The 14477-nt window shown below is 40.3% G+C and overlaps 1 pseudogene across 1 annotated transcript; it reads right to left on the bottom strand.

Moving 5' to 3' along the window:
• Positions 1 to 12014: 12014 nt before the first annotated feature.
• On the bottom strand, positions 12015 to 12456 carry LOC309799108 (ragulator complex protein LAMTOR3-like; annotated as a pseudogene). Its single transcript has 2 exons — positions 12255 to 12456; positions 12015 to 12167 (listed from the first exon to the last, which is right to left on the bottom strand). The product of its transcript is annotated as a ragulator complex protein LAMTOR3-like (transcript).
• Positions 12457 to 14477: the final 2021 nt, after the last annotated feature.

Here is a 14477-nt window from a genome sequence, read left to right as displayed (position 1 = left end):
GTGATAAAAAAGTTATCTAACGTGTGTTGAGTCCTTAGATTGATGCACTGGCTAAACACATTATGTCTAATCCTCATAACAACATTATGAGGTAGGTTCTTGTATTATCTTCCTTTTACAGATAAGGAAGGAGAAATCTGGAAAGGTGAAGTAAATTAATCAAGTTCACATAGTAGTCAAGAAACAGGGAAAGAACCTAGGCAGGATGGTCCAGAGCTGGTCAAGAGTTAACTGTTGGGAACTTTTCTAGAGCTTTTGTACCCTACATCTGGAAAACTTTAGAATTTAATTCATGCCTTGAATATATATTAGTAGGCATTAATGTATATTCCATCTCTATAGTGGTGTTTATTTGTTTATTTTAAAAAAATATTTATTTATTTGGTTGCACCAGGTCTTAGTGTGCAGGCAGTCTCCTTATTTGCAGCTCAAGGGCTCTTTAGTTGCAGCATGCGGGCTCCCTAGTTGTGGTATGTGAACTCTTAGTTGCGTCATGCATGTGGGATCTAGTTCCCTGACCAGGGATCGAACCCAGGCCCCCTGCATTGGGAGCGTGGAGTCTTAACCACTGAGCACCAGGGAAGTCCCTCTATAGTGTTGTTTAAATTCTATAACTTATAATGGAGTTTATAGTCTTTAAATAGGTAGATTATATAGATATTTAAAATCTGGTCTAAACGTATGATTTTTTTTAAAGGTAATGAACTCAAATAGTGTCTTTTGTGAATATGAGTTCTGACATACAATCACACTTCTCTCAATCTGAATATCCCCAAGTCCAAGTAATCAGTTAATTCCCAAACAGTTTTTATTAGGTTATGTATTAAAACTCTTACTTTTAATTTTCTCACAGGAAAGCCCCTAAGTCTTGCCCTCTGAGCTCTTTAATAATAATTTAAGGTAGTTTTAGCAAGCTTGTTGGTTGGTTTGTAAGCTTCCAGCAAATCAGAAGCAGTAAAGTAGGAAAAGAGCTGCTTTGATTTGGTATGCTGGCCATGAAGAGTACTTGCCATATGTTTGCTCGTGCCAAGAGGCAGCTCCTTCTGCAGAGATTTTTTTCTTTCCTACCTAGGTAACTTCTATTGGCACTTAGAAGTTTGCCTCCGGAATTCCCTGGTGGTCCAGTGGTTAGGACTCTGCCCTTCCACTGAAGGGGGCACGGGTTCAATACCTGGTTGGGGAATTAAGAGCCTGAAATCTGTGTGGAGTGGCCAAAAAAGTTTGCCTCAAGTGTCACCATTTTTGTATACCTTCTCCAATCCTTATTTATCAACTCCTACCCCTTGTCCAGTTCCTTGAGTCAACTGATTTCTCCTCACAATTCCCCATGGTGCTTTAAACATATTTCTTATAAAGTACATCAAATTTGTTTTATGAATCTGTGTGTGTGACCGTGTGTGTGTTAAAATGTGAACTTCTTGAGAAGGTGACCAGATTATACTCATCTTTTTATCCATAGGGCCTAGTGCAATGGCAGTCCCCCAAAAATATATATTGAAATTGAGTGCAGAGCCAGTGGAGAGGACATAAAACTGGAAAGTAGATCAATTAACTCAAGTAACATAGTGACCTGGAGCTGTTTCTGTAGGGTAGAATGTCCTCTATTGATACATGTTACTTGTCTTTGAAGAAAGGACTCTCTGTATATCATGGCCCGATTATGTTTAGGACCCATCTGTTTAAGATGGGGCAATCTTGAACACACTTTAAAAGCATCTATTCCAGGTACTTCCCTGGTGATCCAGTGGCTAAGATTCCACGCTCCCAATGCAGGCGGCCTGGGTTTGATCCCTGGTCAGGGAACTAGATCCCACATGCCGCAACTAAAGATCCCGCATGCTGCAACTAAGAGCCAGTGCAGCCAAATAAATATTAAAAAAATCAAGAATCTATTCCAGGTATCAAAATTAAAGACTTCCACTTATGCCAAACATAAGAACCAGATATACCCTCCTACCTAAAACAGAAACAAATAACCAAAATCCAGGCAAAATATATGAAGTAATGGTTTTCAAGGCACAAAGGACAGTGATTGCTGAAACATGAGAAACAAATGAGGAGAGGTTTGTGACCGCCCCAGCTGACCGCTTTGAGAGAGTGTCCAGGCTGTGGTGAAGGAAGGGGGAAAAATCAAATAAAAGAAACTGAGGTAGATAGGATTTTAGTGTGAAATTTTATGTTTAACAAGCTAACAGGGGTTAAGCTGTGTTTCCTGTTTCCTGTGGCTCTGATGTCAGAGGCTAAAATTCCCTCTGGTGTCCCTGTTTTGTCTCTCTTGTTCTCCTGCATGTCTCTAGAGATTCTTTAGGTAGGGTTGGGCTTGCATTCCTTTTAGCTGTAATCCTGTTATTACACAGGAACCCTATGGAGGTGGTGTAAGGCATGGGGAGAGGCGGTATTCTGCAGTCCTATAATCAGACGCCTCCATCTTTCAGTGAGCCTGAGTTGGGTATTTTCCTTCCCCCAGGTCAGCCAGGCTTTAGTAAAACCCAAGTCAATTAGGCTTTGGCAAAATGGTTTCTCTTGAGCACAGGTCTTGTTAGGGAGGACACAGAGATAGGCAAGTATTTCAAAATGGTTACTTATCCCCTCCTTCTGCCGGAAGCACCGGGGGGATTTGTCTCCAGTCTTCACTGGGAGAACTTAGTGGGGATCCTGGAGGTAAAACTTACAAAGTGTGGACCCTTCCCTAGGAGTGGGGTAGTGGGCCCCTGGAATTTATAACTCAAGCTTGTCTACACTGACTCTCCAGCAAATCGTTAATTACAGTTTAAAGTGTTCCTACTGGAGCTGGCTTCAGCTGCAGGCTTCTCCTCCTGGGATTCTGCTCCCAGTAAACTGTGATTTGCTGTATCTGCCTATCTGTCTCTCCAGTGTGGGGGGCAGCAATTTGCCTGTGACTTCAACTATCTGATGAATGTAAGAAGAGCTGTTGATTGTCAGTTTGTTCAGCTTTTTCTTGTTGTGAAGGCAGGAGTGATGACTTCTAAGCTCTTTACGTGCCAGACTGGAAACTGGACATTTGTAGAGAATCTCCCTCAAATATTCAGCAGAGTACAAATCAGTGCATGTGTGTGAGGAACCTTCCTGAGGCCAAGATAAAAAAAAAAAAAATTAGGGGGAATTCCCTGGCAGTGCAGTGGTCAGGGCTGCACACTCTCACTGCAGAGGTCCCACGTTCGATCCCTGGTCGGGGAGCCAAGATCCCACAAGCCACACAGTCAGGCAAAAAAAAAAAAATTAGAATCTGAAAAAGAATAGATAAATGTATATATATAACACTGAATCACTTTGCTATACCCCTGAAACTAACACAACATTGTAAATCAACTATACTCCAATATAAAATAAAAATTAAAAAACAAACAAGCCATTAAAATGGATTATAGAGCAGTGCTTGGCACTCACACAGGGCTGGGAATAGTGCATGATCTTACCAGCCAGACTAGAAAAACTCATAATTCACCAGACATTGGGAGAATACTTGGGAAGGTTTTGGCTTAGTCTAATTAGCCCTAGACTGAGCACTGCTTCAGAGCTGCCAAACAAATTATGAAAGCAAGAAAAAAAAGGATCAAACTATTTCCAAGTAACTTAACTGAATCACAGAACAAAGCTCAAGGAGGTTTATAAAAATACAAAAATAGAGCTTCCCTGGTGGCGCAGTGGTTGGGGGTCCACCTGCCGATGCAGGGGACACGGGTTCGTGCCCCGGTCGGGGAGGATCCCACATGCCGCGGAGCGGCTGGGCCCGTGAGCCATGGCCGCTGAGCCTGCGCGTCCAGAGCCTGTGCTCCGCGACGGGAGAGGCAACGGGAGAGGCCCCAGCGGTGAGAGGCCCGCGTACCGCAAAAAAAAAAAAAAAAAAAAAAAAAAAAAAAATCCAGTACTCAACAAGGTAAAATTCACAATTTCTACCATTAAATTGATGATTACTAGGCATGCAAAAAGGAGGAAAACATGACCCATTTTGAACAAAACAAAAAACAAAACCAATGGACACACACACACACACACACACACATACAGAGCTCACATAGATTATAATCTTAAATCCTAAAAGCAACTCATCCTGGTAGATTTCATTTTCTTTCTTTCACAAAAGAGAAGTGTTAAATGACTTGCTTGAGGCTGCCCCACTAACAGGCACCAGAATTGGGATTCAAACCCCATCCAACTGGCCCCAGAAATGGAGCTTCTTGGACTAAACTGTACTGTTCCCAACCATCTCCATCCTCTGGTCATCTCTGTATGAGAGCTGAAACAAGAAGGCTGAAGGTCCACTTGTTTGACTTCAGCTGGGAATGTGTGTGTCTCACATGTCTGCATGTCTACAAAGGACCCTGAAAGAGCCCGAGTGCTGATTTTTGAATCACAAATAAATTTTAGCAAGTAGGTGAATTGGCAAATATAGAATCCATGAATAGTCTTTATCTTTATGTCATCCTCATTTTTTTTTTTGACCGCACCTTGTGGCATGTGGGATCTCAGTTCCCTGACGGGGGATCGAACCAGCGCCCCCGGAATTGGGAGGGTAGAGTCTTAACCACTGGGCCACCAGGGAAGTCCTGGATGTCATCCTCATTTTTGAAGGGTATTTTTCACTGGATACAGACTCCTAGGTTGTCAGTGATTTTCTTCCAACTCTTTGAAGATCATCTAGCTCCTATTGTTCGTATTGCAACACCAGGAGTCAGTTTAACTATTGCTCCTTCTAAGGTAAACTCTTCCCACTCCCAACTTGTATTTTTTTCTGCATGTTTCATTTTCTGCAGCTTCACTATGATGCATTTAGGTGTAGATTTCTCTTTATTAATCCCGTTTGGAATGTATGATTTCTTGAATCCCTGAATTAATGTCCTTCTTCATTAAAAAAAAATTCTTAGCAATTCTCTCTTCAGATATTAATTCTGCTGCAGTCTCTCTCTGTGGTTATTAGCCATTTGTATACCTTCTTTGGAAAAATGTCTACTCAAATTCTTTGTGCATTTTTAAGTTGGGTTGTCTTTTGTTGTTGACTTGTAAGAGGTCTTTAACAATAATTAATTTATTTATTTATTTATTTATTTTTGGTTGTGTTGGGTCTTCGTTGCTGCGCATGGGTTTTCTCTAGTTGCGGCGAGTGGGGACTACTCTTTGCTGTGGTGCGGGGCTTCTCATTGCGGTGGCTTCTCTTGTTGCAGAGCACGGGGTCTAGACGTGTGGACTTCAGTAGTTGTGGCTTGCAGTCTCTACAGCACAGGCTCAGTAGTTGTGGCGCACGGGCTTAGTTGCTTCGGGGCATGTGGGATCTTCCCGGACCACGGATGGAACCCGTGTCCCCTGCATTGGCAGGCGGATTCTTAACCACTGGGCCACCAGGGCAGTCCCTGTAAGAGGTCTTTATATATTCAGGGTACTAACGCTTATTAGTATTTTCTCCCATTCTGTGGTTGTCTTTCCCCTGAATTTTTATCTGTTTTTGTGCTTTATTCAGCACAGTTTCTTCTGATCTACCTTTTCATATACTAGTTTTTGCTAGGGCTTATGTAAGCTGCTGTTATTCATTTATCAGGTTCTGAATTTTACTTATGGTAGTTTTCTGGTCTAGCATTTCTAGTGGGTATTTTACAAAATTCTATGTCACTTTTCATGTAGCTGAAATTTTAAAATTCAATTTTGTCTCCATGGTCATAGTACTAATAGTTGTTTTGCAGTGTGTCTGGCAATCTGACTCTCTGTGGTTTCTGTGGATCTTTTAAAAATTTCTGTTGTTTGTGCCTGTCCTCATTCGTGATGTCCTGTATCATCACAAGTCTAGTTATGCTTGTGTGTTGAAAATTGTATTTGAAAAATTACTTGTAAAAATAATTTCTGTCCTAGAAAAGCTTTCTCAAGAAGGATTTTTGTTTACTTTTGCTAGGCACCTAAGGGCACTAAAAAGCTGGGCTTCAGGATATTAATTCCCCTTAATCCACTTTCAGTCTTGACATGATGCTTGGCATCAGGGTATTCAAGTTCTGGTTTACTTGTAGCACACCTTTACTCTTAGACTACATCCCTTTGGGATTCCAGCTATAAGGTTAGAGGGCTTATTAAGTTTCCTCACTCTTGGTAGGCTCTGGACTCCAACTTCTGTCCTCGGCTTGGAAAGCTGTCAAAAAATGATTCTTAGCTTCTTTTTGATTAGTGTTTGTCCTCTGGGTTATGAATGGTGTCAAATGTTAAGTTCAGCTTCTCTGGTTTTGGCCTGATATTTCTTTAGAAATTTGATACTTTCAGGAAGATTTAACAAAACCATTATATGTAGACTTTTTAGTTGTCTTCAGCTAAAGTGATGGTCCAAATTTACTAATTCACAAATAATAAAAGCTGAAGTCTTAGATGTATGTTTAAATTTTTAAAAACGTACACTTTAGGCATTCCCTGGCAGTCCAGTGGTTAGGATTCCGTGCTTTCACTGCTGAAGGCTTGGGTTCAATCCCTGGTTGAGGAACTAAGATCCCACAGGCCACGCGGTGTGGAAAAAAAAAAAGGCAACCTAAAAACGTACACTTTAAAAAAATAATTGTTTTGTCTTTGAGTTGTAATTCAATTGCATTGTGGTTAAGAAATATTGCCTGTATGATACCAATTCTTTGAAATTTGTTGAGACTTGATTTGTGGCCTGGTGATCAATTTTCGTAAATGTCCCATGTGTACTTGAGAAGAATTTATATTCCCTAAATTTGGGGTGCAGCATTCTATTTATATCTTTTTGGGGGGTGATTTTATATTTATTTATATTTGGCTGTGTCTGGTCTTAGTTGTGGCACGTGGGGTCTTTCATTGCAGCGTGCAGGCTCTTTGTTGTGGTGTGTGGGCTTCTCTAGTTGTGGTGTGCTGACTCCAGAGCACGTGGGCTCCAGGGTGCACGGGCTCAGTAGTTGTGGTGCGCAGGCTTAGTTGCCCTGTGGCATGTGGGGTCTTAGTTCCCCAACCAGGGATCGAACCCATGTCCCCTGCATTGGAAGGTGGATTCTTAACCACTGGACCACCAGGGAAGTCCCTTCTATTTATATCTATAAATCAAACCTGCTAATTGTATTCTTTAAATTTTATAGGCTTTACTTTTTTGTCTGTTCTTCCTGTCATAATTGAGATAGGTGGGTTTAATTATCTGAGTATAATGGTGAATTTGTTCATCTTTTCCAGTTAATGTATGTATTTTTTCTTCAAATATTTTAAGGCTATGTAATTTGGAACATATAAGTTTAGAATTGTTCTGTGTTTCTGATGCACTGAAATTATTATCATTATGTAGTAACCTTCTCTATCTTTATTCATGTTTTTTATCATAAACCCTATTTTTAGGATATTAATGTAGCTATGCCAGCTTTTTTATTTTTCATTTTTAATTGAAGTATAGTTGATTTAAAATGTGTTAATTTCTGCTGTACAGCAAAGTGATTCAGTTATGCATATACATATACATATTCTTTTTTTTTTTTTTTTTTTTTTTTTTTTTTTTTTTTTTTCCCGTACGCGGGCCTCTCACTGTTGTGGCCTCTCCCGTTGCGGAGCACAGGCTCCGGATGCGCAGGCTCAGCGGCCATGGCTCACGGGCCCAGCCGCTCCGCGGCATATGGGATCCTCCCAGACCGGGGCACGAACGCGTATCCCCTGCATCGGCAGGCGGACTCTCAACCACTGCGCCACCAGGGAGGCCCTATACATATTCTTTTTTAAAAATATTCTTTTCCATATGGTTTATCATAGGATACTGAATATAGTTCTCTGTGCTATACAGTAGGACCTTACTGTTTATCCATTCCATATATAATAGCTTACATCTGCTAACCCCAACCTCCCAATCCATCCCTCCCCCAACCCCCTCCCCCTTAGCAACCACACGTCTGTTCTCTATGTCTGTGAGTCTGTTTCTGTTTCATAAATAGGTTCATTTGTGTCATATTTTAGGTGCTACATATATGTGATACCATATGATATTTGTCTTTCTCTTTCTGACTGACTTCACTTAGTATGATAATCTGTAGTTTCATCCATGTTGCTGCAAATGGCATTATTTTGTTCTTTTTTATGGCTGAGCAATATTCCATTGTATATGTGTACCATATCTTCTTTACCCATTCATCTGTCAATGGACATTTATGCTGTTTCCATGTCTTGGCTATTATGAACAATGCTGCTATGAACATTAGGGTGCATGTATATTTGGGGATTAGAGTTTTTCCTGCATATATGCCCAGAAGTGGTATTGCTGGATCATATGGTAGTTCTATTATTAGTTTTCTGAGAAACCACCCTACTGTTTTCCATAGTGGCTGTACCAAATTACATTCTCACCAACTGTATAGGAGGGTTCCCTTTTCTCCACATCCTCTCCAGCATTTGTTATTTGTAGAGACTTTTTTGTTGTTGTTTTTTTTTTTTTAATCTTTTTGGCTGTGCCTCATGGCTTATGAGATCTTAGTTCTCCAACCAGGGACTGAACCTGGGCCCTTGGCAGTGAGAGCGCGGAGTCCTAACCACTGGACTGCCAGGGAATTTCCTCAATGTCCTGCTTTCAATTCTTTTGAGTATCGACCCAGAAGTGGAACTACTGCACCATATGGAAGTTCTATTTTTAACTTTTTGAGGAACTGTCATACTGTTTTTCATAAAAGCTGTACAATTTTACATTCCCACTAACAGTGCACAAAGGTTTAAGTTTCTCCACATCTTTGCCAACATTTGTTACTTTCTGTTTGTTTAAAGTAGCCATCCTAATAGGTATAAGCTAGACTCATTGTAGGTTTTAGTTTTTGTTTCTGGCCACGCTGCACGGCTTGCAGGATCTTAGTTCCCTGACCAGGGATTGAAGCTGGACCCTCGGCAGTGAAAGCGCTGAGTCCTAAGCACTGGACCCCCAGGGAATTCCCTCTCATTGTAGTTTTTTGGTTTTTTTAAAAATTTATTTATTTTTGGTTGTGTTGGGTCTTTGTTGCTGCACGTGGGCTTTCTCTAGTTGCGGCAAGCAGGGGCTACTCTTTGTTGCGGTACGCACACAGGCTTCTCATTGCGGTGGCTTCTCTTGTTGTGGAGCATGGGCTCTAGGCCCACGGGCTTCAGTAGTTGAGGCATGCAGGCTCAGTAGTTGTGGCTCATGGGCCCTAGAGCACAGGCTCAGTAATTGTGGCACACGAGCTTAGTTGCTGCGCGGCATGTGGGACCTTCCCGGACCAGGGCTTGAACCTGTGTCCCCTGCATTGGCAGGAGGATTCTTAACCACTGTGCCACCAAGGAAGCCCTCATTGTAGTTTTGGTGTGCATTTCCCTAATGATTAGTGATATTGAGCATCTTTTCATTTGCTTATGGGCCATTTGTGTACCTTCTTAAAGAAGCGTCTATTCAAGACCTTTGCTCATTTTAAAATTTGGTTGTTTTTTTTTGTTGTTGTTGTTGAGTTTTAGGAGTTCTCTATATTCTGAATATTAATCTTTTATCAGATATATGAATTGCAAATATTTTCCCACTCTTTATTGCTATTTTATTCTGTTGATAATGTCTTTTGATACACAAGATTTAAAAAATTTTTGTGAAGTCCAATTTGCCTATTTCTTTTTTCTTTAACCTGTACATTTGGTGTCATATCCAAGAAATTATCGCCAAATCCAGTGTCTTAAAGTTGTGCCGAATGTTTTCTTCTAAGAGTTCTAAAGTTTTAAGTCTTACATTTAGGTCATGGATTCATTTTCACTTTTTTAATACTTATTTATTTATTTAGGCTGCACTGGGTCTTAGTTGTGGCATGTGGGATCTTTGTTGTGGCATGTTTAGTTGCAGCATGTGAGACCTTTAGTTGTGGCATGTGGACTTCTTAGTTGTGGCATGTGGACTCTTAGTTGCAGCATGCATGTGGGATCTAGTTCCCCAACTAGGGATCGAACCTGTGCCCCAGGCATTGGGAGTGTGGGGTCTTACCCACTGGACCACCAGGGAAGTCCCCCTTTTTTTTCCATATTTATTTATTTATTTATTTATTTATTGGCTGTGTTCGGTCTTTGTTGCTGGGTGTGGGCTTTCTCCAGTTGTGGCAAGTGGGGGCTACTCTTCATTGCAGTGCTCTGGCTTCTCACTGTGGTGGCTTCTCTTGTTGCAGAACATGGGCTCTAGGCACGCGGGCTTCAGTAGTTGCAGCACGCGGGCTTAGAAGTTGCAACACTCGGGCCCTAGAGTGCACAGGCTTCAGTAGTTGTAGTGCACAGGCTCTGTAGTTGTGGCACACAGGCTTAGTTTCTCTGCTGCATGTGGGATCTTCCCGGAATAGGTATCGAACCTGTGTCCCCTGCACTGGCAGGCGGATTCTTAACCACTGCGCCACCAGGGAAGTTTCCCCCATTTTGTTATCATTTTTTTTGATGGTGCTAGGTAAGAGTCCAACTTCATTATTTTACACATAGATATCCAGTTCTCTTAGCACCATTTATTGAAAATACTGTCTTTTCCCCTTTGAGTGGTCTTCAAACTCCTGCTGCAAATCATTTTTCCATATAAGTGAGAATTTATTTCTGGACTCCCTATTCAATTGCATTGTTTTATATGTTTGTCTTTATGCTAATACCACACTGTTTTGATTACCGTAACTTTGTGTATTTTCCAGGTTTCCTTCTGCTATTGATTTCTAACTTCATCCCATGGTGGTCAGAGAAGATATCTATCTTCTTAGATCTACTGAGACTTAATTGTGGCCTAACACATGGTCTGTCCTGGAGAGTGTCCCACCTGAACTTGAGAAGAATGTGTATTTTATTGTGGCATAAAATGTTCTGTTTATGTCTGTTAGCTCTAGTTGATTTATTGTGTTGTTCAAGTCTTCTATTTCCTTATTATCTTCTTTGTGGTTGTTCTATCAGTTATTGTGAGTAGGGTATTGAAGTCTCCAACTATTATTATTATTATTTTTAAGCTCATGGATGAGGTTTATTTTCCAATTGAAAGTTTATGCTAGGAAATACAGTCTCCAAACTTGACAAGAAACAGTCACTACTCATTCATGTGGTTGAAAGAGAAATTAAGTTAATTATAGTCTTTAAACTTTTGAAAACAATCTGAGGGGAAAAACCTATATAGTGCTCAAACTGTACTTTTAAAAATACTATTTGATTTATATTAATGTATGAAAAAAAGGGCTATACTATCATGTTTACATACATACCGACATTGGAAACAGGATTCAGTAATGAATCACGTCTAAATTTTATAAAGAATACAAAAACATTAAAAAAACACTGATTGGTTATAGAAAGCAGAGTGGAAGAAAAAACTATTAGCTATCATTCTCATTTCCATTAAAGAATAGCACCCTCTGAGAAGAAATCAAATCAATTAGTAATACCTATATTGCAAAATAATATATACAAAGTTAGGTTTGTACTATTTTATTACTTTTACTAAGCTATTTTATCTTCCTCACATTCAACACAAAGAAAATAATATGAAGAAAAATATGTCTTCATTATTCACAATAAGAAAAAGAGTCTGCTTCATTCTGCTGGCCTGGTGTATTGTACAATAGGGAACACTTCATGGTTCATGGGGATCAAAGTATCGTTTTTCAATTTTTTTTATTTTTTAAATTTTTTGGCTGCACCCTGTGGCATTTGGGATCTTAGTTCCCCGACCAGGGATCGAACCTGCACCCCCTGCATTGGAAGAACAGACTCTTTACCACTGGACCGCTAGGGAAGTCCCCAAATTATCATTCTGATTCTAACCCACTGAATAGAATCTCATACATATTTGGTGACTGGACTAACTCCATGGGAGCTGTGATAGATTGAACTACTTCTGTGGTATCCCCAGATCTCACTAAATAAGGAAAGCCCCTACACAAGAAAAGATATCAATCTGTCCATGAATTCTATCTATAGGCTCTTTCTTTAGTGTAAGGTGGGAAAAGGGGCCCTTTCTTGAGTACATGGATACAAGTATTCTTGTGGTCTACAGATTGCTGGATTGACATTATGTCTGATATAATGAAACTACTGTCAGACTAAGAAACCTCCACCACTTGTCTCAGTTCTTCAAATAATGGAGCAAGTTCCTTTTCTAGGCTGACAATTAGTCCTGTATTGGCATTGCTGCTGGCTATGAAACTCACCACCAAAGGTAGATGATTGAATTGAAATGTCTGGTAGGTGTTATATTGGATTGGCCAAAAAGTTAGTTCGGATTTTTCCGTAAGATGTTGTGGAAAAACCTGAACGAAATTTTGGCCAACCCAATAGTAACAGATGATAATTTTATTTTTTGAAAGTCCGAGTTTGCCCCCATGGTGTGTTGCAAGGGCAAAAGTAGATAACCAGGTCTCAGAGCATGCTCTGGAGCATTATCATTGGCCACTTTAATGACAGGCACTCTATCTGACACAACAGCATGGAGCCCCTCAACACTTGGTAATTTTTAGACAGGAATTGTTTTAGGTCATCCGCCATAATGAACTCCTTTCTCCTGGCAGGATGTCTCCATGCCTGAGTTTCCAGGCTGCCAGGTTCTCTCTCCAACTATTATTATAGAACTGTCTACTCCTCCCTTTAATTCTGCCAATGTTTCGTTTCATATAGTTTGATAATCTATTATAATATGCATAATTTTTATAATTGATATCCTCTTGCTATATTTGACCTTTTTTTTTTTGGCTGTGCTTGCAGCATGTTGGATCTTCTTTCCCTGGCCAGGGATGGAACCTGTGCCCCCTGCAATGGAAGTGTGGAATCTTAACCCCTGCACTGCCAGGGAAGTCACCTATATTTGACCTTTTTATTAATGTATAATGTCCTTGTCTCTTGTAACCTTTTAAAAAAATTAAAGTCTATTTTGTCTGATAATATATATTCACTTGTTCTCTCTTGGTTACTATTTCTGTGGAATATCTCTTCCCATTCTTCCACTTCAGCCTTTTTGTCTCTTTGGATCTAAAGTGAGTCTTGGGCTTCCCTGGTGGTGCAGTGGTTAAGAATCTGTCTTCCAATGCAGGGGACACGGGTTCGAGCCCTGGCCTAGGAAGATCCCACATGCCGTGGTGTAAGCCTGTGCGCCACAACTACTGAGCCCGCATGCCACAGCTACTGAGGCCTGCATGCTTAGAGCCCGTGCTCCCAACAGGAGAAGCCACTGCAGTGGGAAGCCCTTGCACTGCAACGAAGAGTGGCCCCCGCTTGCCGTAACCAGAGAAATCCCGTGGACAGCAACGAAGACCCAACGCAACCAAAAATAAAAAAAAAATAAAAAAAAATAAAGTGAGTCTTTCATAGATAGCATATAGTTGGATCACGTTTTATTATTTTTAAAATTTTTATTATAGTCGATTTACAATGTTGTGTCAATTTCTGCTGTACAGCAAAGTGATTGTTTTACATATATACACTTTTTCATTTTCTTTTCCATTATGGTTTATCACAGGATATTGAATATAGTTCCCTGTACTATATGGTAGGACCTTGTTGTTTATCCATCTTATATATAATAGTTTGCATCTGTTAATCCCAAGCTTCCAATCCTTCCTTTCCCTACCCCCCTCCCTCCCCCTTGGCAACCACATGCCTGTTCTCTATATCTCTGAGTCTGGATCATTAAAAAAATTTTTTTTTATTGAAATATAGTTGATTTACAATGCTGTGTTAGTTTCAGGTGTACAGCAAAGTGATTCAGTTATATATATATATAATGTATATACTTGTTTTACATTTTCTTCCATTATAGGTTATTACAAGATATTGAGTAGAGTTTCCTGTATTATACAGTAGTGCTGTCCTTGTTTGTTGGATCATAGTTTTTAAAATTCATTCTGTCAATCTGTCTTTTGATTGGAGAGTTTAAACTATTTATATTTAAAGTAGTTACTGATAAGGAGAGACCTACTTCTGTCATTTTGTTACTTGTTTTCTGTATGCCTTATAGCTTTTTCATCCCTCATTTCCTGAATTACTGTCTTTTTTTTTCCTGCCTCGCCACATGGCTGGCTTGTGGGATTGAACCTGGGCCCACCGGAGTGAAAGCACCAAGTCTTAACCACTGGACTGCCAGGGAATATCCATTACTGTCTTCTTTTGTGTTGATTTTTTTGTAGTTAAACGTTTAGATTCTTTTCTCCTTTTTTTGTATATTCTCTTTTATTTTCTTCACCTTACCTTTTCTGTTCTTTATTTTATTTATTTATTTATTTTTTGTGCGGTATGCGGGCCTCTCACTGTTGTGGCCTCCTCTCCTGTTGCGGAGCACAGGCTCCAGATGCGCAGGCTCAGCAGCCATGGCTCACGGGCCCAGCCGCTCCGCGGCATGTGGGATCCTCCCAGACCGGGGCACAAACCCGTGTCCCCTGCATTGGCAGGCAGACTCTCAACCACTGCGCCACCAGGGAAGCCCTCTGTTCTTTATTTTTAAAAATTTTTATTGGAGTATGTTATTTCAGTTATTCTAACTTTTATACCAGCATTTAGTTTCCCTCTATAACTCT

This window comes from Mesoplodon mirus, assembly GCF_964341445.2.
Source record: "Mesoplodon mirus genome assembly, chromosome: 3".
NCBI lineage: Eukaryota > Metazoa > Chordata > Mammalia > Artiodactyla > Ziphiidae > Mesoplodon > Mesoplodon mirus.
Note: the sequence above shows the minus strand (reverse complement) of the source record. Positions and strands in the feature narration are given on the sequence as shown.